Below are 23,549 nucleotides of genomic sequence, written 5' to 3' on the forward strand. Positions count from 1 at the left end.
TTTATTTAAAAAGGGGAGCGAGCTGGAGGAGGTGAATTGGCGGCTGCTGTGTGGGCTGAATTCCTGATGAAAGAGGGTGCTGGCTGTGGGGGAAGACAGCTGGCACTGGGCGCAAGGTGGCGTTCCACTGCTCAGCCATGAACGGTGGAGGCCATGGTCAGGATTGTAGTCTTGGCCTGGTGGACTGAAAGGCTTGGGAACCACGGCAGGGGAGAACGTTGCTGTTGCACGCAGGCCCTGCTTGAGGGCTTCCAATCCGGGCATCTGGTTGGCCACTGTGAGACCAGGAGGCTGGACTAGATGATCGGCCCCCTTTGGCCTGACCCAGGCCTTGTTCACACCCTACAGTTATTCCACTTTGAACAGTCATGGCTTCCCCCAAAGAAAGTGTAGTTTTGGAAGGGTGCTGAGAGTTGTCAGGAGACCACGATTCCTCTCACAGAGCAACAATTCCCAGAGCGGTTTAACAGTCCCTCTTCCCAGAGAACTCTTCATGTCGGCTGACCAGTCAATTTCGTTGGGTGGCCTCTGAGTCATGCCTTTTTAAAATGAAGGAAGACAAGAGGATGGTTTTTTCCCCTCCTTCCTCATAACACAACTGCCCCGTTATCTGCAACTGCTTGACCCCAAGTCTGAATTCTAACCACAGTTCAGCAATGAACTCTGAGCAAAAGGACGGATCCTGCCCCTGTGGTGAAGGAAGGGTACTCTGCACACACTCAGAGTAACCACAGGGCAGAGAGCTCTGTCAGCCGTTTGTGCTGGTCCCCCTCTACTGGTGGATCTCTTCGACAAAGATGGCCACCGTGGCTATCGCAAGATGGTGCAGATGTTCCCTCTCCGCATGCGTTGCTGAAGACGAGGGTGCTTCCAGCAGTGGAGGGGCCGCTTGCCCAGTGGAATCTCCAACATCCAGTTGGTGCAGAATGCTGCAGTGAGACTGTTGATGGGAACGGACTGTTGCCAGCACATCACTCCGGCGCTCGTATGGTCCTAGGCCAGGCCGGAGATTCTTCCATGAATTTACAAGGCCCTTAATGACTTGGGTCCAGGATACCACAAGGACCGTCTCATCCCTCATATCAACTGCCCAGTCGCTTCAGGTGGAGATGGCAAAGGAGCAGATTTTGGCTGTACCATTGAGGCCTTAGGTCAGCAACAGAACATCTGCATGCGGAAGATCCCAGGTTCCATCCCAGGCAAGGCCTCTGGGATGTGACTCCCTGCCTAGAACCCTGGGCAGCCACTGCCAGTTTGTGTCACAATGCTGAGTTAGATGGGCCAACGGTCTGACTCTGGATAAGGCAGCGGCCTGTGTTGAGCTTGGTTCCACTGTCTTGGGAGCTGTCAGCCTCGCGTTTGCTGGAGGTGTTTAACCAGCGGCTGGGCGGAAACTGGAACGGCAAGATCTTTGCACGGGGGTGGGGGTGGTGTTTGACTTGATGACCCACAGGATCCCATCCGACTGTGCCTCGTCGGGTTCTTACTTGCACGGTGCATTACCAAAATGTAGGATCATGAGCACGCATCCCTAAAACTCTTCCCGAAAAGAGTCTTGAGGAGACCTAATCGCATCAAGGTAACTTTTTTTTGCACATTTGTGCACAAAGTATCACACAGAGTGGCGGGGGGGGGGAAAGGAAGCAATTGAGCTTGAAGGAATCAAAGGCTATAGCAACAACAACAAAATTAATCCTAATTCCAGATTTTTTAAAATTCACATTGTTTATTATTATTATTATTAGACCAGTGGTTCTCAACCGGTGTGCCTCCAGATGTTGTTGGACCACAATCCCCATATTTCCTGACCATTGGCAATGCTGGCTGAGGCTGATGGGAGTTGTGGGCCAACAACATCTGGAGGCACACCGGTTGAGAAACACTGTATAAGAGGAAGGCAATGGTAAACCACCTCTGAATACTACTTACCATGAAAACCCTATTCATAGTGTTGCCATAAGTCGGAATCGACTTGGAGGCAGTCAATTTCCCCCAATTATTATTATTATTATTATTATTATTATTATTATTATTATACTTGTTAGTCACTTGTTACCCAAAGGTCTCCAAGCGACTTAGGACCAAGAAACCGTAAATGAACAAGCCTCCCAATCTCAGATCTGTGGATGAACTGCGATGAGTGATATGTATTTGGCAGGGTTTCACGTGCCCAAACGCAAGCACACGCACGTCCCCTCCTCCGTTTTCCTTCTGAGGTGTCCCAGATTGCATGGGAGACGATGGGATCCATCTTTCCCACACTCGGAAACTCTGGAACGTGCCGATGCGCGCCTGGTGCCAAGTTTGCAGCTCGGAGGTTCCTGGAACAGCTGTATGGGTCGTGGCACTTCCCAGAAAAGGCCTGCACTCTTTTGGTCCCCTCGGGGTAGTTGTTCCCTGCTGGCTGGTTCCCCAAGGGCCTGGGGGTTGACACAGCAGCAGGATGGAGGCATGGCAAGGTCAGGCTCAGCCTCTGAACCCTTGGCCCTTCCCACGGCTCCAAGAACATGTTGCCTGGGACCCTGTGCGGCCGGTGGTCTCCGGGGGAATGCCCTTCCTCATCCAGACCAGCAAAGCATTGTGTGTGTCGTTTGCTGTGTTTTTCTTACAATGTCTCAGTGATGAGTTTCTCCCCTTCTTCCATTCCATTCTTAGCTAGGGATGGGTGAATCTGTCAGTATTGGCTTCTCATTTTTCCGTTCTTAACTTCAGCATTTCCACACCAGGTTTTGGGTTTGTTTTTTTTGAGTCCTCGTAAAAATGCTTCTGCATTGTAGTGCAAATTGGAGTCTGCCCGATTGGAGCAGTTTGTAAGCAGTTGCCTCGCATGCACGTTTTTGCAATGCAGTTTCCCCTGAAATAATGCATTGGTGCAGCTGGTCTTCATGAATATGTGCATTTGTACGCGCACTTTAACCTAATATACACACTGGAAAATCATAATTATTGTTAAATATGTATTTGTCACTTACTACAATTTGTTTTGTGTCGGTCAAAGCAACTTACATTTTTTTTAAAAAGCCTCCAATATGAAAAATTGAAAATAGAAGATAAAAGAATGTTATTAACTAAAAGTGCTCATCGTAAAATCACATGAAAAGGGCAGAGTCACAGAACTGCATTGCAAAATTCAGAGAGATGTGAATCTCCAAGGGTGGCTGTGTTTTGGTTTGTCTCCTGTATGGGCATGTGCAAATTAGATAGGTTCTCCTTTAAATGCGAACTCAAACCAAATGCCTCCCTTGTTTCGTAACCTTTGTGTAGAACTACTCTTAAATGCAAGAGTTGGACCTCTCTTTGAAGGGCAGTTCTGTATTTGAAAGCAACCTCCGTCTCAGATGTGGGGATCATTTTGCCTTCCAGATGTTGCTGGACTACAACTCCCATCCCCCCTGCTTGCTGGGGCTGATGAGAACTGTAGTTCAGTAACATCTGGGGGAGGCACAAGGTTCCCGACACCTGCTCTGTTTGAACGGCAGTCCTGTCTTGTGTTTAAAGATCGAGGATCTTGAGCAGGGAGGCTGCAGGGGCCTTGAGGTTGTTCATCCGCAGTGAGCACCTGGCATGTGTCCTTGTTTACAGTCCTCTCTTGGAAGGTCTGCCTTAGCCAGGTCTGGTTTAAAGGTCACAAATCCCAAGAAGGAACTCTGCCCAAGGGAGCCCTTGAAGTCGCCCATCCGTGGTTAGCGGCTGGACAGCCGATCCTCCCCGCTGCATGCTGCACTTCCGTTCGAATGACAGGAGTTACTTTGTCATTTTCATCTTCTGCGCATTAATTTGCATGTATAAATATAAATGCAAATCAATGCCCTTTTTTCATCCATTTTGGGGTGGGTGGGGGAATGCATAAATTGTCACTTTGCTTGGGATACATTGCCCCCCCCTGCTCCTGGGGGCAGTCTTCTTTGTAGGACTGTTTGAGAGGACAGTCATAGGAACATTGGGAAGCTGCCTTTTCCTGAATCAGACCGATGGCCCACCTAGCTCAGTATTTCCTACACTGACTGGCAGCGGCACTAGGGTTTCAAATTGGGGGACAATTCCCAGCCCTCCCTGGAGACACCCTTGTGGACTGAACCTGGGACCTTCCGCCTGCAACGCAGGTCCTCTGCCACTGAGCTACAGCCCTTTCCCTAAAAGTAAAGCAAGGTTCCAGTCCTCATGGTTCTCAACAATGGGCTGGCTCGGACAAGAACGTCGGAAGCTGCTTTGTGTGGAGTTTGCCAGGGACTGAGCTTGGGACCTTCTGCATGCAAGGCAGATGCTCTACAGGCCTTTCCTTCTGTCTGGTCGTGTCCAAGGCCTGTTTCAGGCTTGAGAATCCCAAGGAGGGAGGCTGTTCCTGGGGGCGGGGAGGGCGTCTTGGCACTGCCCACCACGGTGGGCAGCACCTGCGCCGCAAACTGAGCAGGACCACTCCGGTCACCCGGCTGCCGTCTTCCTCCCCGTAGTGAGACGTATTGTCTATCCAGGGAAATTACAGTGATTATTTCTAAATTTGCATCTGTGCATATAAATTAGCCCATGCCACGCTTTGTGGAAATAGGCCCCTTTTGTCTTTTTCATTTTGGCAATGCATTTCCTGGCTGTTGTTGTTATTTGGGGGGGGGGATAGCGATGTGTAATTAACCCTGTGCCAGTTTCCCATCCTTGACGTTTGCCCGAATGCAAGAAGAGGGGAGAGGGGGTGGCTTCCTCTGGTTCATGACCTCTTGCAAAGCGGGTGGAATGTATCCTCCCTGATCATGCTGAGCTGGCACCTGACTCCCCCTTTTGTCTACTCTGACTGGCAGCAGCCTCTCCAGGATCCCCCCCCCCGGTCACCTGCTATGTGAAACCTTTTAAACTGGAGAGTAACGTGGGGACCTTCTCCATGCATGGTGCTTGGCTGCTGAGCTATGAAACTAGGGACGTGGGCTTTCTGGAAGGATTTGCACCGGGGAAACTTTCTGAGCTGGGGCAGAGACATTTGAGCTTGGGAGGGTCGACTGCAGCCCTCCAGGCCTTTCTGTCTGGCCCTCGGGGCTGGTCCCTACCTAGACCATTCCCTCCATGCCTGGGTGTTAAGAGGGTGTTAAAAGTTGAGATAACATGTGCCCATTTGTGCCCATTTGTGAAAAGTGCGAGAGCATACATGTAGAGATGTAGATGTAGAGATGTAAAAGCCTGGGGGGGGGGAGCCAGAAAAGAGAGCATTTCCCCTTTTTTAATTTTTTTCCTGGGGGGAGGGAAACATAATTATTTGGGGGGAAAACAGTCCTCCCTATTTTTCTGTTCTCCCCCCCCAGGGCTTCACTAGCGTGCCTTGGTGGATAGAGATTTGAACTTCAAAAAGAAGATAAAAGATAGAAGGCAGATGTCCAACAGGTCAGTTAGCATGTCTGTATATGTGGGTCCCAGGGTATGGTCTGAAGACTCATGAGGCCACCACCTTGCTGAAGCTAAGCAGGGTCAGGTCTGGTCAGTGCCTGGATGGGAGACCGCCTGGGAGCCATATGTATCTTGCCTTGGGTTCCATGGTGAAAGGAAGGCAGGGTATAAATGCAACAAATGATTGAATGTGTTTCTTGTTATGGCTTCAGGCTGGATCGCTGTAATTTTAAGGAAATATCTCTTTTATCCTTTAGTGAAGGACCTTCTCTAAACCTCATTTTTGGACTGGGTGGGGGGAATAATGTGTTTGTTGGTTTTAAGACAGAAAGAAAAGGTCTGCTTGGCACGCAGAAGGTCCCGGGTTCAAGCTCCAGCATCACCAGGTAGGGCTGGGAGAGACCCCTGCCTGAAACCCTGGAGAGCGGCTGCCGGTCAGTGTAGACAGTACTGAGCTAGATGCACCAAGATCCTGAGTCAATATGTTCCAATATGTGTACTGGGCCAACCCCCTCCCATATAAAAGAGCATGGTCAGATCCAGTTCCATATCTGAAGCTCCCGTTGACCTTCCTGCTGTTGCTGGTGTTAGAGAGTGGGCAGGACAGGACGCCCCCCCCAACCCCTCCACTCCTTTCTAATTCTCCCTTCCTCACCCTGGTCTGAGCCAGAGAAGAGGTTGAATTGTAAAGCCAATGATATCTGACATCTGTCCGGGTGTGATTTATACCCAGCCCTGAGCAAGGAAACCAGCTAAAGCCGTTTAGATGCATTCTTTTTCTTTCTTGGAAAGGGCTGTGTGTGTGTGTGTGGGGGGGTGTTGCACGGACAAAGGTGGCAGAAGGCTGCAGTTCCTTTAGCAATGAGAGTGTGTGCCTGTTGCTGCAAGGAAATGAGCTGGCTGGGGAATTTGGGGCCTCCAATTTCTCCATTTCTAGATAACTTGGAGAGAGCCAGTGTGGCGTAGTGGTTAGTGTTGGACTACACCCTGGGAGACCAGAGTTCGAATCCCCACACAGCCATGAAGCTCACTGGGTGACCTTGGGACAGTCACTGCCTTTCAGCCTCAGAGGAAGGCAATGGGAAACCACCTCTGAATACCGCTTACCACAAAAACCCTATTCGTAGGGATCAACTTGAAGATAGTCCATTTCCATTTTCAGATAATTTGGATGGTTGTTTTTTTTAAAAACAACAACAACAACAATTCAACCCTGCTATGACTGGCCTCCAGCTGGCCCATGACAACAGGAATTATATTGATGTGGACCCACTGCGTGACCGGGGTAAGTTTCTAGTCCTTTGTGCAGCAATGTGTGTTTTCCAGAAAGAGTTGGAAGTGGAAAATATCCCAATGCATATTAGCGTCATTTGCACCGGGGGATTTTCATTGGGAGATTTTTTCCAGTGCCTAGAGAGTGATCACATTTAGCCTTTTGCCTCCAATAACCAAAGCTAAAAACTTTTAAACTGCCAAACTCACCCCACAATCGTCTTTGCAGTTGGCCTTTGCTACTAATGAACTTGCGAGATGCAACACCCCAGTTCTTCTGTAGTGAAAAAATGAGGATTTCCTTGACCACACAGGATGTTGCGACTGGAATTTATATATATATATATATATATAAATAAAAGGTTTGGTTGGAAGTGCCCTTTCTTGAAATGCTTTATCTTCATTCTGCCTTGTTCCTCTGCCACCTCGTCCCAGAGTTCCTCAAGTGGATCTCCGATGCTTTGCAAACTTTATTTTGGCAAAGATGGAGGCACACGTGGGGCTGCTCTTGCTGGCTCAAAGGACACCAGGGCTTCCAAATTTATGCCGTGTTGGGGGTGGGTGGGAGTGGGTAAGGATGATGGACTGGGAGGCAGAGAGAGCGCTTTTTGCCTCGTGTATAGTGGGTGGTTACAGGCTGTTAGTCCCTGCTTTTCAAAATGAAAGGATGTGAAAGGTCAGTTGTACGGATGCCAGAAAAACCAGGCAGCCCTGATGGCAGGTTACAGACACACGGTCCTTAACCTTCTTGGAACAGCTCCTGTTATTAAACTACTCAGCCTTGTGCAATAGATAAAGAGAGCTATGCAGTGTCTTGTGTGTGTGTGTAGCAAGCCTAGACGCAACAACCAGGGCCGCTATCTGTGTTTCATCTCCTTGGGAGAATTCTGTGACTTTTGGGACATAGGGAAGTGATTTGGGTGCGCCCTCGACTCTCACCATTGCAAACACTCCAAGGCACCTTGTTTGTACATTCCCGTTTGCTGCATGCTGCCTTAGGAACATCCGAAGGGCCCTGCCGCCTTGTCAGGCCAAAAGGGACCCATCTAGTCCAGCGTCCTGTTCTCACAGTGACCAACTTGATGCCCCAACAGGAAGCCCACAAGCCAGGGCCTGAATGCAACAGGAATTCCCCAGTAACTGGTCTTCAGAAGCATGATGTCTCCAATAGTGGCGGAAGAACATGGACTTTGCAGCTAGTAGCCTTTCAGCAGAGGCTGATCTTTTCGGGTGAATGGGACACTTCCCACAGTCTGCCTTCAGCCAGTTCCCAACTGTGTGCATTCTTATTTACAACCAGTGGGGGGGAGAGGAGGCTCTGCCTCACATTGGCCTCTGGCTTCACCTATTGCTAGTCTCCCTGACTTCTGCCCCTCCAGCCCTAATAGGCACCAGCCACCACTGTAGCCGTTGATAGCCTCTTCCATACGTTTGTTATGTGTCAGCTTAAGAATATCGCAAGAGCCCAGCTGCCGGTTCAGGCCAAAGGAGGCCCATCTAGTCCAGCATCCAGTTCTCACAGTGGTCGAATGACCCTAAGAACCTTGGAATCAAGATAGACTGCCTCCGGACCTGGAGGTTCCATAAGAACATCAGAAGAGCCTTGCAGCAGCTGGATCAAGCCAAAGGGGGCCCATCTAGGCCAGCATTCGGTTCTCACAGTGGCCAGCTAGTGGCCAAGTTCACCGAATATGCTATCAATGCTCTGCCTCCATAGTTGGAGATGGTCTGCTTCTGAATGCCACTTGCTGGAAACAAACATTTCTGTTGAGCTTGGGCTGGTTTGGGCGCTTCCCTTTGGGTCATCTAGCTGGCCGCTGTGGTTTCACGGTGAGTTACAACAACTGTAAACCGCATAATTAAAACAATTTAAATAACCTCAAAATCACATCGCACCAAAAGTAGGCCAGGTCCTAAAATATATGTCTCAGGTATCAAAGGCCAGCATTCACCTAAAACTGTACCGCAAAGTTGCCAGATGCACCTCCATGGAGAGGGAGTTCCACAACTTAGGGGCCACCACAGAGAATGCCCTCCCCTGGACCACCACTTCACTAGCTTCTGAGGGCGGTGGAACTACCAAAAGGGTCCCCTCTGCTGATCTCGACAGAGTCTGTAGAGAAGGGGTGGCCTTTCAGAACTTTGGGACCTATGTCATCTAGGGCTTTAAAAGCTAGTGCAAGCACCATGAATTGGGCCTGGAAATGAACTGGCAACCAATGTATTTATTTGCATGAAGTTACCCATGGCATGGCCCAGTGTAAGACGGCTTCCTACAGAGCCATCAAATGGTTTGCCTCTTGGTCCACCCCACAGCTGCTGAAGGTGCCCCCTCTGATCCATGGCAGTCTCGGTTGCCTCGAGAAGACAACAGCCCAAGGGGGTTGAAGAAAGCAGGCTTCATGCTGGAGCAATGTCAGGACCCTGGACAGGGCCAACAGTGCTGGGTCAGAGTTCAAGGGTGAGAGTTTCAGGACCACGGACAGCAGCAGTACAGCTTGGGAGCAAAAGAGAACAAGTTGCCTCAGCACTGGCTTGTGGCAACAGCCCATGGTGGAGCTGCTTCAGGGTTCAAGGGACCACAGTCCCAGCTGTTGTGCAGTTGCAGGCCTGAGGCTGCATTGCACAGAGCTGTCGACTTACTCTGAACATCAGAAGATCTCTTTTTCTGTCCCCAAAAGGCCATCACTCAGAGCATGTGTTTTACACTGCTGCCAGTCAGTGCAGACAATATTGAGCTGGATGGACCAATGGGCTGACTCAGTGTAGGGCAGCATCCTATATCCCTACTTGGGAATGGCTGTCTAGTGGCAGAACATCTGCTTGGCATGCAGAAAGCCCCAGGTGCTGTTCCACTTAATTGCAAGATGGCTTCTAAGCCGTTGACGAGCATAAAGCCTGTTACAGAAAACTTGACATAGTTAAAATGCGCAATAACGCCATTTCATCAGAATATTAAAATGAGCACTCGCGACTGAAATGTGCAATGCAACATGCCTGTCGAAACAGCACAACAACTGAGAGAATTGGAACAGCAGTTAAAACAATTACAGCAGGAGGGAACAATTGAAGATCAGGGAATGCTTGTCTGCATGAGCCAGTGGGATGCTCGTAGGTCAGCAAAGAGTCTTCAGTGCTGGGGCCACCAGTGAAAGAGCCTGTCTCTGCGTTCCCATGAGCCAGTAATCATCAGGCTGTCGCAGAACTAGCTGGGTTCCATTTTACAACCTTCATGCTCTTATCCAGCAATGAGGGGAAGGCGATATTTCAGGTAACCTGGCCCACTGGCCTTTACGGATTTATATGTAAGTTTGTTGTTGTTATATGCCTTCAAGTCCATTACAACTTATGGCGACCCTATGAATCAGCTACCTCCAATGGCATCTGTCATGAACCACCCTGTTCAGATCTTGTAAGTTCAGGTCTGTGGCTTCCTTTATGGAATCAAGCCATCTCTTGTTTGGCCTTCCTCTTTTTCTACTCCCTTCTCTTTCCCCCAGCATTATTGTCTTTTCTAGTGAATTGTGTCTTCTCATGATGTGTCCAAAGTAGGATAACCTCAGTTTCATCATTTTAGCTTCTAATGATAGTTCTGGTTTAATTTGTTGTAACACCCAATTGTTTGTCTTTTTCGCAGTCCATGGTATCTGCAAAGCTCTACTCCAACACCACATTTCAAATGATTTTTCTCTTATCTGCCTTTTTCACTGTCCAACTTTCACATCTGTACATAGAGATCGGGAATACCACGGTCTGAATGATCCTGACTTTACTGTTCAGTGATCCATCTTTGCATTGAAGGACCTTTTCTGGTTCTCTCATAGCTGCCCTCCCCAGTCCTATATGTAAGTAGCAGGACCTTAAAACTGGTTTGGTGGTTAACTAGCCGCCAGTGAAGATTCCTTATCGCCAGTGGCAGCTGATGTGCTCCATGTCGGGCTGGTGGCTGAAGCACCTTGGACAGCTCCTTGAGAGCTCAGACTAAAACCCAGAGTAGATTCTACTGCCCCACTGACATGGAGCCGCCAGTTACCACTGCTTAGCGCTGGTGTGATCTGCACCGGATAAGGGGCACCACTCAACGCCCAGATGTCCCTAACATCTGCTGTGTAAAAAAATACAGAGCTAGGTGGAGCAATCTTCCGACTTGGTGAAAACCAGCTTTTGATGTCATTTGGTGTGTCTGGAGCCGACTGTAGCGCTTCGAAGCAACAGGTTTGGGATTTAAAAGCCCAGATATGACCCAGTCCTCTCTACCTGCTGTGTTTTCATGTCTGCCAGCGGGGAAGGGATGGGTCTGGTGGGCTATGGATGCTCTTGGACTGCTGCCCTGATCAAACGGAATCAAATTAGCGCCTGTCGGTATATTAATCACCATCGCCTGAGTCCCTGCTTTGGCCTCGCCCGTTGGCAGGAAGAGAGAGACGCCATTTGTCAAGCAGGCAGGCCAACAGATTAATCAATGCGGTTGCTGAAGGCGGCTGTGTTGTGGCTGGTGCAGGCCGATCTGTGTATGGCGCAGGCCGAAGGTGTGGTTGGAAGGGATTGGATTCTGGGCTGTGTATACCTTTGTGGATTGCAAGTGGCACTGATTTTTTTTGGGGGGGTGCTTTCTATTTTTAAAACTCCTCCCTGCATGTAGTAATCTAGCACATCAGGACTAGGTGAAACTTTTATCTCTGGCATGGGGAAAGGCCATAGCTCAGTGGCAGAGTGCCCCCTTTGCATGTAGAAGGTCTGGGTTCAAATCCTGGCATCTCCAGGTACAGCTGGGAGAAACTGCTGCCTGAAGCCCCGGAGAGCCGCTGCCAGTCAGTGTAGACAATAGTGAGCTAGATGGACCAAAGGTCTGACTCAGTATAAGGCAGCCCCCTGTATGCCTCTTTATATTGGCTCTTTATTCAGAACCATGAGGACTGGAAACTTACTTTATTTCTAGGGGAAGGCCTAGCTCAGTGGAAGAGCTTCTGTATTGTATGCCAAAGGTCCTAGGTTCAATCTCCTGATGTTTCCAGACTGGGGAAAACTCCCACTTGAAACCCTGCAGAGCTTCTGCCAGCCAGTGTTGATGATACTGAGCCAGATGGACCAATGGTCTTAGGTGGTAGAAAGCAGCAGCCTCTGTTCCCACGGGCACATCTGTGGGGCTTTCCGGTTGAGTTGCGACCCTTGGTTGCATCCATTAACGGTACCCAAATCTGCCATTTTGCTTTTGTTGTGTGTGTATTGTTGGGGCCGGGGGAGCTTTTGGTGGAAAACCCCAAAATCCTCAAATCTGCAGGGAAATTACTATTTCACCCCCATATCCGAGGGAACTGGGCAGGATCCTGCATGACCCCAATGACGGCTCTGAAACCTTTCTCTCTCTCTCCCTCTCTCTCTCTCTCTCTTTTAAATACCCCATAAACAGAGCTGTTTATTTTCTGTACCGGCGAGGCCGTTCTCTCCCAAAGAAGGCTGTCTTGTCGAGAAATCAGATTGGCTTCCGTCCACAATTGCTCTTCAGGGTTTATCTCCCTCTCTCTCTTCTCCCCCTCCTCCCCGCAAAAAAACCCCTCCTTTTTCACCCCTCTTGGCTTTGGGTAGTAGAAATCCATTTGAGATCCTCCCGGGCCTTTTGTTTACAGAGCCTGTGGGGCCTTTTTTGGGGCGAGGTTTTGGTGCCACTGTGGCTGGGGCGAAAAGTCGTTGCGGTGGGGAGAGCCTGGCTGCAAGCGGTTGCAATTTCTGCAGCTGTTGCGTTTTCCCCCTGGAAGAGAGGCTACTCGGCGAGAAAGGGAGGGAAGATTTCCTGGCCCCCTCTTGCTGGAGCCCTCTCTGTGCTGGCAACAGTAGTGTAGGGGCAAATTCAGAACTACAGGGTCCCTTCATGATCGTCACAGCCATACCCCCTCCCCCTTTTCCCTGCTAGCTTGAGGATGAGATCCTTGTTAATACCTTCTCTCACAATTGAGCCAATAAGCATGAAAGGGGAGTGTTAGCTACTGAGAAGAGTCTTCTCAGTGACTGACTCACCTCCTTTAACTCTGGCTCCAATCAGCAGGAAAAGACAAGGAAGCATGTTAGAAGATTCTTCTCAGTGGTTAACACACTCCTCTTTCATGTTGACTGGTTTGTAGGATGCTGGAAAGAGGGACCAAAAAGTAAGGGGACTAAGACTCCCTGAGAGCCTGGACATCATTATGGGAGTCAGTAAGAAACTGAGGTGCAAATTGGGAAGGCCACAGTTCACAGTTCACCTCTGCTGCGGGCCAAGCAGTGAGGATTTGGGGGGGGGATTGGGTGCGCTTTGCGTTTTAAGGCAAGTCTGCCAAATTCCCATTTTTCAGCAACAACAGGAGAACCAAGACGCAGCTCTCCTTTGAAATTCATGTTTCTCCAGATGTTGCAACGTGGTCCTTCAGCCAAAAACGGGTGCGTACAGAGGAGGGGGAAAGTGTGCAAAGTGCCAACGTACGCTTGTGAAAATAGCATATCAAAAATGTGTTGTATTCAGGGAAACTGCTTGCAAAAAAGAAAATATATTAGGCAAAATTCCAGAGAGTAATGTGATTATTAGGAGAAAGGCTGATGAATTTGTGGAGTCTGTTTAAGGCAACATAAAGCTTGCAACTGCGGTCGAGTGCGTGTGCGACCAGGACTCTGGGGGCCGATGAAGGTTCAGAAGAATGGTAAGACGTGCCCAGGCCCCTTCAGAACAGGGATGGGAGACTTGTCAGCCTCCAGAGGTGGGTCAGGGACGATGGGCCTTGTAGTCTAGCAACATCTGGAGTACGCCGCTGCCTGGTTGGCATGCAGGGCCTTTCCAGCAGTGGCTCCCCATTTGAGTAAGGCTCTCCCCAGCAAGGTGTGTTTGTCTCCCTCAATACTGACTTTCAGGAGGAATTTAAAAGCATTCCTGTTGACCCAGGCGCTTGACGGCTGCAGGGGATTGGTCCTTGCAATCTGGAGACTACTGGATGGAAGAATGCTTTTAACTTTGTTTTTAGCTGCGTTTTAGAAGCGTTTTTAATTGGAACGATTGTTTTGGGATGTTTTTCACTGTTTTTAGTAAGCTTTTTCTTGTTAAATTGTTTGGTTTGTGTTTGCCACCCCAGGCTGCTTGAGGAGGAAGGGTGGGATATAAATGTAATAAATAAATTAAAATCTTAAGGGGCCCACATGACCCTCACCTCCGCCCTAGAAAGTCACAGTTATATCCAACTAAGCCCTACTCAGAATAGACTCACTGACATCAATGGACCTAAGCTAGTCATGACCATTGATTTTAATAGGTCTACTCTGAGCAGGAGTAGCTGGATGCAACCCATACATTCTCCTTGAATCCCCCCGGCGTTCCCTCTCTCTCCATCCCCTCATTGTCTTACGAGGTCTATAATTTGGATTGATGCAACTTTGATTTAAAAAAAAAAAAATCTTGCATTGTTTTTGCGCTGAGGTGAAAAGGTTTGAAGGCAAATGTTGACCGTGGAGAAATGTTGGGTTGTTTTTGCTGCTTTGCGAACTAAGGCCTTGTTTTAAGAATTGTTCCTGGAGGTCAGAAGCAGAAACAGCATACAAAAAATCTGCTCACAGCCACCAGAACAAAGGCAGGGAAGGAATGGATGCTGCATGGTGAGGCGGTGTTAACGGTGGTGGGCAGTGACACTGACGTCTTACCTTTGTTGTTTTCCTTGCTGTGAAAGGCACAAGGAGGAGTTCCTGGTAAATCCAGCTTCCCTTCTGCTGGCAAAGAGATGCTTCTGGGTTGCTACCGGAAAGCGCAGGCAGCTGGTGGCTCCGTGTCAGTGGGGCAGCGCAATCCGCTCCAGGTTTTAGTCTGAATTTTCAAGGAGCTGCCCAAAAGCTCCTTGGAAGTTCAGATTAAAACCTGGAGTGGATTGCACAGCCCCACTGACAGACACACAGACACAATCCAAAATGTGTGAAGGAGAATCTCAACGTCCATTCATATTCTCTCTGTCTCTCACCATCCACAGACTGGGGGTACATAAATGCAGCTTCCATTTGGCTAGCAGGAAGGTGTTCCGGACTACTACAGAAATCCTTCTTCCAACACTCCCCCCACCCCGAATTAATGGATGGTTAAAAGGGTGTCCTGACCGAAAACAGACCCTCTCTTTCTGTTCTGTTGCCCAAGCCCAGGGGTGGGGAACTTTTTCCAGCACAAGGGGCCCGTTGCCCTCATAAGCAACCTTTGGGGCCAGCATGGGTGGGGCGATGGATGTGACTCTTGCCTTAGTACCCCAGGCGACATTCCAGCCGCCCAAAAGCCAGAGGTTGCTGCCAGTACTCCCCCCTCCCCATCAGAAAAGGGCAACCAAGATGATCAAGGGGGTGGAGTGACTCCCCTACGAGGAAAGGTTGCACCACTGGGAGCTTTTTAGTTTAGGGAAAAGGTGAGTAAGAGGCGACATGATAATGGAAATGGACTGCCTTCAAGTCAATTCCGACTTATGGAGACCCTACGAATAGGGTTTTCATGGTAAGTGGTATTCAGAGGGGGGTTCCCATTGCCTTCCTCTGAGGCTGAGAGGCAGTGACTGGCCCAAGGTCACCCAGTGAGCTTCCTGGCTGTGTGGGGATTCAAACCCTGGTCTCCCAGGTCGTAGTCCAACCCCTTAACCACTACACCACACTGGCGACATGATAGAAGTGCATAAAATTACACATGGCATGGAGAAAGTGAACAGAGAGAAGATTTTCTCCCTCTCGTATAACAGTAGAACTTTCTTTCTTTATTTGTTTTTAAAGATGTTTTGTTTTTAATATATTTTAAAGTCTGTTTTTATGATGCTTTAAAGTGTGTTTGCCGCCCTGGGCGCCTACTGGGAGGAAGGGCGGGATATAAATCTAATAAATAGACAGACAGACAGATAGAGTCTTCTCAGTGGCTGACTCATCTCCTTTCACTCTGACTGGCTCCAATCAGCAGTGTTAGAAGACTCTTATCAGTGGCTAACATATGTCTCTTTCATGCTGATTGGTTCATAGGATGCTGGAGACATAGGGACCCTGCTCCCCAAAAAAGTACGGAGTCTAAGACCCCCTGAGACCCCAGATGACTACACCCCTGCCATTAAAGCCACCACCCACCCCATTTTGCAGGTGTAACATCTTGGGGCTGATCTCAATGAAAGGAGCTTTAATTTACTTTAATTTAATTTAACTTTTATTATTGCATTTTTATCCCATTTTTATCCCAAGGAGCTCAAGGTGGCATGCATGAATCTCCATATTATCCTCACAGCAACCCTGTGACTGGCCCAAGGTCTCCCAGTGAGCTTCAGGGCTGAGTGGGGGTTTGAACCCTGGTCTCCCAGGTCCAAGTCTGACACTCTAACTGTTAGGCCACAGTTGCTGTTTCTGGTAGCAGCTCCGAAAGGCTTTCGGGATCCTCTGCTAGGCAGAGAGTCATCTGCTCTGAGCCAGCCGATGGTTTGCTTTGGCAGAAGCATGTCTGTGTGTGTGTCTTGAACAGCGTCGCGCTCCACTCCAAAAGCAGAAGCAGAGAACCTCCAGCTCTTTCTGTCTGCCCCCAGAGAGAATGTGGTGCCGTTTCCAACATCCTTAATCTTATTTTGGTCACAAGATCTGCAGGAGGTAAGGAGCGGAGTGCGAGGAGTTCTCTGGAAAGGGAGGGAGAAAAAATGAATAAATGACCTTGTTTGCATGCTCTTTTTTTTAACCCCGCTACAGAATCTGCCATCTCATGATTCTTGAGAGGAAGAGTTGATCATTTACAGTTTCCTTTATTTGGAACTTTCTCCCACCCTAAGATGGACCATTGATTATCTGGGGCCTGTGTGAGGCAGTGATGTCCACACAAAATCTCACTCTGTATAAGGCAGCTTTCTCTGTTCCCATTTCAACCAGCCTTTTCTTCAGAATGATGCGGACTAGAATCTTACTTTATTTTTAGGGGAAGGCAGCCTGTAGCTCAGTGGCACAGCAGCTGCTTGGCATGCAGAAGGTTCCTTCTACATGCCAAGCAGGTGCTCTGCCCGCTGAGCTACGGATAAGTGGTGCTTTTATTGTGTTGCTGTGTTTTTGTTTTGTTTTTTTAAAAATCACGTACATCAACACTGCATTATAGAGAGAGACCCTGATATTTTTTGCAAGTGATACTTTTGCAGGTTCAAGTGCTAACAAATGCATGCAAGTTGGTGGTGGTACCTCTAAAAAAAAAAAGGTTACGGTTTTCCTCCTTTCCTTTGGTGCTGCTCACTGGCAGGATTGCCAGGGACACCACAGAGCTCTCCTTGGGGTGTGGAGATGAGCCATAATCCTGCCAGTTCCATACAGGCTGTTGCGGGTCATGGGGAAGGGATTAAAAGCAAGTGGGTTGCCTGCGTGAGCGTTGTGATCCCGGCAGAGGCTGCGAATCCCTTTGTCTCCCGCTTACTAGCTCTCCCTTCCTCTGAGCCGTTCGTGGAGAGCTTCCAGCTCTGGGGTCCTGGTCTTTCATGAATAACGTGCTTTGCGTTCATTTATAATTATTGTTAATTAAAAAAAAAACACAATGATGAGCTAGGGATGCGTGTGTGCAGAAGGGTAAACTCCAGTTCTGCATCTTCAAGCAACTTGATGTTTCGGAGAGGAAGGGAAATGGGACGTGTTTGCATTCTGAACAGCAGTGGGGGTGAGCAGAAGGGATCCGGGCAGTGCCTGGCAAAAATCTTGAAAGCCAGAAAAGCGTTAGGGCTGGACTTCAGTGGCGAGAACAGAATGATCGGGGTTCCCCTGGGACCAGATTTTGTGTGTCTTGATTGATTGGGTGATGTTTTTTGTGAGTGTTTTTTAATGGCACTGGGCAGTTTTAATATTGTGTGGATAAGTGGCTGTTTATCTGCTTTGCTTTCAGTTTCCACCTCTTTAATAATAATAATAATAACAACAAGAAACAAGAACAACAACAAGAACAAGCAGAAGAAGGACAACGAAGACAACGAAGAAGACAAAAGACAACGAAGACGATGAAGTAGTAGTAGTAGTAGTAATGGAGCCTCCAGGTTCAGGAGCAGTCTACCTGTGCAAGCCAGTAGACTGGGGAAAACAGCAGCGATGGGGGGGCTGTTGCTCTTATGCCCTGCTTGTGGGCTTGTCGAGAGCACTCTGCGTTCCTTGCACAATGTTGGAGGCTGGACTAGAAGGGCTCTTGGTGTTGTTCAACAGCAGGACTCTTGCATCCTTAAGGGGTGCTGATGTCCCTCACTAACTTCTGTTTTTCTCTTAAACAAGGGTTAAACAAATTCATTGATGGGGGGGTCTACATTTTGGAACTCCCTGCCTATTGGCACCAGGAAGGAACATTTACTGTGCTCTTTTCGCAGTGCCAGCTTAGAACTTTTTCCGTTCAGGCAAGACCCATATTGAGACCCATAGATGCTGATGTGTTTTAAACTCTTTTTAGCATACTGTTGTTTTTAACCGTTTTGTAAAAGAATGTTTTTAATGATGTCTTTTTAACTGTTTTTATGGATAATGGTAATGGGTTTTTTTTGGTAAACTCCTTGGAGGTCTTTCACCGTCAAGCGAGATATAAATTTTGTCAAGTAAATAAAAAGGCGACAAGGCATCTGGTTGGCTTCTGCGAGAACAGGATGTTGGACTAGATGCGCCACTGGCCTGATCCAGCAAGCTCTTCTTATGTTCTTAACAGCTGTTCCCCAGCCAGCTGGCTTTCACAGGTAGACTGCTCTTGGGCCTGGATGTTCTGTTTGTCCTTTCTCAGGGAGAGAGAGCAGGGGAATTTGAAACCAAAATGAAACCAAAAGCAGCGTATCTGTGGGAACCAGCTACTGAAGACAGTGTTCTCAGCGGGGTCCCAATCTGTGGCCCAGGCTGGTGGTGATGGAGAGGGTATTCTGTCCCATTGTGCCTTTTCCCCATCATCCTATGTCAGGTAAATGTGCTGCACAGGATAGCCAGCATCGAAGAGGCAATTAGAGATGAATGGGGGCAGCTTTAGCAGGGGCAGAAAGAGACACAGAGAGAGAGAGACCATTTTTTGGTCTCTGATTCAAAAGTTTATCTGGCTGCTTGCCTTCTCATAGACAGTGACGGTGGTGAAGGAGGCGCGTGGCAAGTTTTTGCAGTAGAACAAGCCCCGTTCCACCGCACAACCCCAGAGGCAGCTGTGGTGTGGCTGCGCACTCTTTGATTAGAAGGGATGGGTTTGAACTCAGATGCCAGGGAAAGCACAGGTTGAGAGGGGGTACTCCAAGCGTGCTTTCTGGCTGGTTGGGAATCGGGGTGGCTGGAGACAGATGAGCAAGAATTCTGATTGCGGACAGGCCATCTCTTTTTCAAGATCGTGAGATGTGGGGCGGGCGGGCTTTGACTCCCCATCTGCCAGCCTTTATGAAACCTTTTGGGAGTGTGAAGGTGTCTTCCAACGGTTTTTAATATTGGGTTTGCTATTGTGGCAACCTGCCCTGGGACCTTCTGGCAGAGGGTGCGTAATAATATTAAGTGCTTTTTTGTGACAGTGCTCCGCCCCTATGAAGCACTGTTGCCTCTTCTTTATTTTGCTGCGCGTGGCAGCCATTTTGTGCTGGCAGGCATGGCACTTTCTAAAAAGTTTGTTTGGTGGGGTTTTTTTTAGTGTTTTGCCATGGTTGCAAAGGTTCCCCATGCTTGTCAGAAAGAAAGAAAGAAACGTGGGTCACTGTGGCACTTGAAATCGTTTGGCATCTCCTTGTGGGCAGGTGAGGTCTTTCAAAGTGCTCTGGTTTTGAGCTAGCAACTTGGCTCTGGAAGTGTTATTCCGGGCTAACCATGGTCCAGGAAACCTCCGGAAAATCAACTAGCTGCTCACCCACAATGTTTGAAATGAACCGGGCTAGTAGCCACTCTGGCTATGTTCTTCCTCCCCTGTTGGAGGTGGTATGCTTCCGAATACCTGTTTCTGGAAACTGCAGGAGGGGAGAGTTGCTGTTGCACTCAGGTCCTGCTTGTGGGCTTCTCCAAAGAGGCATCTGGTTGGCCACTGTGAGAACAGTGCCCAGGACATTTCTTAGGTTCTTGTGCCTCATCCTAAGTTGCTTATAAGATGGGGATCTGCAATGATCTCCTCTTTTAGTAGCCACATTGGGGGGGGGGGCAGATGAACCAGATCAGAGATACGGCACTGGGAGCGAGGGGTTTAAAATCAAGTAAGTTTCTAGTCCTCATGGTTCTGAATAAAGGATTTATGCAGTAGAAGTATAGGATGCTGCTTTATACCGAATCAGGCCATTGGTCCATCTAGCTCAGTGTTGCGTGCACTGACTGGCAGTTGCTCTTTGGGGTTTTAGATTCGGGAGACATTCCCAGCCCTCCCTGGCGATGTCACCGGTTGAACTCGGGACCTTCTGCATTTAAAGCAGATGCTTTGCCGACTGAGCTCCGACAACTCTTCCCTACGACTTTGAGCTAGTAGCTGTAGACCAATCGAAATGGGATTAAGGATGTTCACGATGGTCTCCTAGTGGGGAGGGCTATATAGATTGTGACCCCCGGCCTCGGGCGCGAATCGGCACGCAGGAGCCTCTGAGAGACCACGGAGAAGCTGATCGGAAAAGCAAGTCGTTCAAACCGAGCCAAATGTTGTATGGATTGATGGACTTGGCTTTGTTGTCTGTTTTGTGCTTAGCGCCATGCTTAGTGTGTGGGAAACCTTGCCAAATAAGTTAATGCGAGGCGGCTCAAGCCATCTTTTACTATCAGTAACGGAACGTAAGGGTTGCATGATGGGGACTGGCGGACTGAAGCTGTCGCTGCTCATTTGGTGGCGATTTTTCCCAGCTTTTCTCCCTGTGTAAAATTTTGGGGCCACTTTCCTACATTTTCTCTCTGGTCCTTTTATGCTGCCGTTTTCTTTGCTTGCAACGCAAAACAAGACTAGATTATTTCAGAGTCAGTTAAATACAGCTTTCGGCAGATGAGTGTAGAGCTTTTCTGTAATGTGCCAGAGTTGGCTCCCAACTCCCTTTCCTTATGTGTCAGGGTTTTTTAAGACTGTCAGCCTGTGGGCCAAGGCTGTCTTATCGCTGAGATGTGAAAGTTGCTTTGGGAGCCTTTGCAAGGAGACGGAGTCTGCAGCACAGGATAAAAATGCCGTTATGAAACTGAAGGTGGCCCTCCAGAGCTCCCTATCTGGCCCTTGGCACTCTTCCTAAGCTGCACTCCTCGCTGGCCTTACTCTGTGCCTTCCTTGAATGTTTTTGCCAGGCTGCGATGTGTCCCCACACTGTGATAATGCCTCTTCCTTGCCTGGGTGGAAGACAGAAAAGTGTAGCCATGTGGAAATCTAATCTACCTCACAGGACTATTGTGTCAATCCAATGGGTGGGGGGGAAACAGACACGCCGCCGTTGAGCTTCTTGAAGGAAAGGTGGGATGTAAATACAGTCATGCAGCAAACAAAATAAAAATGCTTGCAGTCTTTCAAACTTGGCCTCAACAGGGTCAATTAAAAAAAATCTTAGCTGGAATTTGCAAGCTGCCTCTGGCCTGTCTCTGATTGGAACGTTTATCTCCGGCCCTCTTCCAGTCTTGGGCCATAATCCCTTTTGAAGCAAACTGTTTCCTGCCCAGGCGCAAGTCAGGGGAGCCAAATGTCTTGCTCCGGAGGCAGAGGCCACCCGTGGACTTTTTGGGGGACCTTTTGATTTGCCCCTTCCCCTCCCTCTTTCCTGCCTCCATTGCTGCCCCCACCTCTGGCTGGCAGTGTGCCGCAAGAGGCCCCCCAGCCCCGACGACCACGTATCTCCATGTTGACACGCCAAACCGAAGGGGAGTAGAGGTGCTGCAGCCAAAACACTACGTCGGCAGCTGCCATTTGGCCTTGGGAGGCACCCTGCGCTTTCTTGGAAGCCTGTCTCTTCCTGAAGAGGAAGGAAATTTACAAGGCTGGCTCCAGCCCTGGGTCAATTGCCCCGATTGTTTTGTGCAGGCGTTAGATAAATAGCAAAGTGTCCCTGACTCCCTCTTGGGAAATTTTGGGGTAGTTCCCCCTGCCACGTCCAGAGAGCAAACTGGGCTCCTGCTGGGAGGAAGGGTGGGATATAAATAAATAAAGCCACACAACAATGGAACCAACGACCTAGAGATTTCGGCTGAGCATCAGGAAAAACTTCCTGTTAGAGTGGTACTACAGTGGAACTAATGACCTAGGGAGGTGGTGGGCTTTCCAACACTGGAGGCATTCAAGAGGCAGCTGGACTGCCATCTGTTGGGAATGCTTTGATTTGGATTCCTGCATTGAGCAGGGGGTTAGACTGGATGGCCTTATAGGCCCCTTCCAACTCTACTATTCTATGATAAACATTGCCATCGCCATGCTCTTGCCTGCATTTTGAGGGCCTTTTTATTATTATTATTATAGAACATAAAGCACTGTTCTCACAGTGGCCAGCCAGATGTCCCAAAGAAAGTCTGAGCACCCAAGGCTCTCTCCCCCCACTTGTGATTCCCAGCAAGTGTATCCACCACATTTCTGCGGCAATTTGCAGATTACCAAAAAGAAATCGTCATGAAAATTCTCCAGCACTTCAGCGTGAATGCCTCCTAATAAACACATTTCTGTAGGCAGTTTTAAGTAAGGTACATATTTTTGCAAGCCGTTTCTCATCATAGAATGCCTTTTTGCATGTTATTTTCGCTCATATATTCATTTTTATGCGTGCTCTCCCCGAACAGATGCATTTCTGTAAGCACCGTTTGGTTGGCAAACTGCGTTGCAAACTCCAAACAAGTGCGAATTGTGATGGGCAGCTCTGGTTTGGTCCTCGTACTGTTTTGGAAAGTGCAGATCTGATCGATTTGAAATGCACACTGAATCGTGCCGCTTGCCTGTCTGCCTGCATGGCGGTTAGAGAGGGGTGCGTGCGAGTGTGTGTCGAGGCTAGCTTACTGTACAAAGATAAAAGTCAGATTCATGGTTCCGCCTACATTTGCTTTTGGCCTTGCCCACCCCTGCCATGCAGCCCTTCAGAAGGGTGCCCAGAAGGGAATGTGGCCCTCCGGCTGAGAAGGATTCCGCGCTCCTGCACATGCGAACCAAAACCCTGCTCCTCTTCAAAATTCACCCTTCTCTGAATTTTTGCAATGCAGTTCCAACAACAACAAAATGTACAGAAGCATGCACCTGTGTACAAAACAGCACATCTTTGTGAAGATGACATACAAATGGCGACAGATGAAAGGAATTTTTTCTTAAGAGAGATTGCTTGCAAAATTGGGTTGTAGGCGACATTGGTTCTGCTCAAGAGTAGACCCAATGAAATTAAGCCATCTAAGATAGTCATGCCTATTAATTAGCGGGTCTGCTCTGAGTAGGACTGACATTGCATACAGCCTCATGTATATATTAAGTGAAACGGCATCCCAAAATGTGTCAGTGAGCAAAATTGTGCTTCCTTTGAAATCCTCCTTCGAATTCCCTCCCCTTTCTTCCCCGAAAAGCGTTTGGGACAACTCGCTAGTCCTCAATGACACCTTGTTTCCTTGTTGACTCTTGCCTAGTCCCCTTCCTCTGTGCCTTCCCTTGGGTGGAACGTTTAGATCTGTCACCACCTCGGAGCAGGGACCTATTCCTCTGGGCTCTTCATATAAAGGGCCATGCGTACCAAGAGGGCTACAGAAACAAATGACGAGCCTGCCTGGGCTTAGCTGTCAGTTCTCTATTCTCTTTAAAGGGCCACTCAAGAGGACTTCTCCTTCTCTGCGTTCCACAACCCTGCAGAGCCTCTGAGCATGTCTAGATGGCCATTGCCTTCCAACCCCAACCTCCTTATGTTACTGTTTTTTCTTTAATAAAGAGAAATGCAGCTTATTTTTGGATTCTGATTTAATTTTGCTTGCCCTGGATTTTTTTTAATGAGTTTTTCCTGCGTGCAGCTGCAAATTTTTCATCCTCTTTC

General features: G+C 48.7%; 1 protein-coding gene across 7 annotated transcripts in view; it reads left to right on the top strand.

The window, feature by feature from the left end:
• SEMA6C (semaphorin 6C) overlaps positions 1-23,549 on the top strand; it is a 100,246-nt gene that overhangs the window by 12,803 nt on the left and 63,894 nt on the right. The window contains exons 2-3 of one of the 7 annotated variants that reach the window (XM_061606883.1): positions 5,289-5,367; positions 6,533-6,655. The exons of 3 other annotated variants lie outside the window; for them this stretch is intronic. The gene's annotated coding sequence lies outside the window, so the exon portion shown is untranslated. Of the gene's footprint in view, positions 1-5,288; positions 5,368-6,532; positions 6,656-16,123; positions 16,246-23,549 lie in introns of those variants that run through there. 3 more of the 7 variants (XM_061606886.1, XM_061606885.1, XM_061606884.1) reach the window with 3 other exon arrangements.

This window comes from Rhineura floridana, chromosome 22, assembly GCF_030035675.1.
Source record: "Rhineura floridana isolate rRhiFlo1 chromosome 22, rRhiFlo1.hap2, whole genome shotgun sequence".
Taxonomy (NCBI): domain Eukaryota; kingdom Metazoa; phylum Chordata; class Lepidosauria; order Squamata; family Rhineuridae; genus Rhineura; species Rhineura floridana.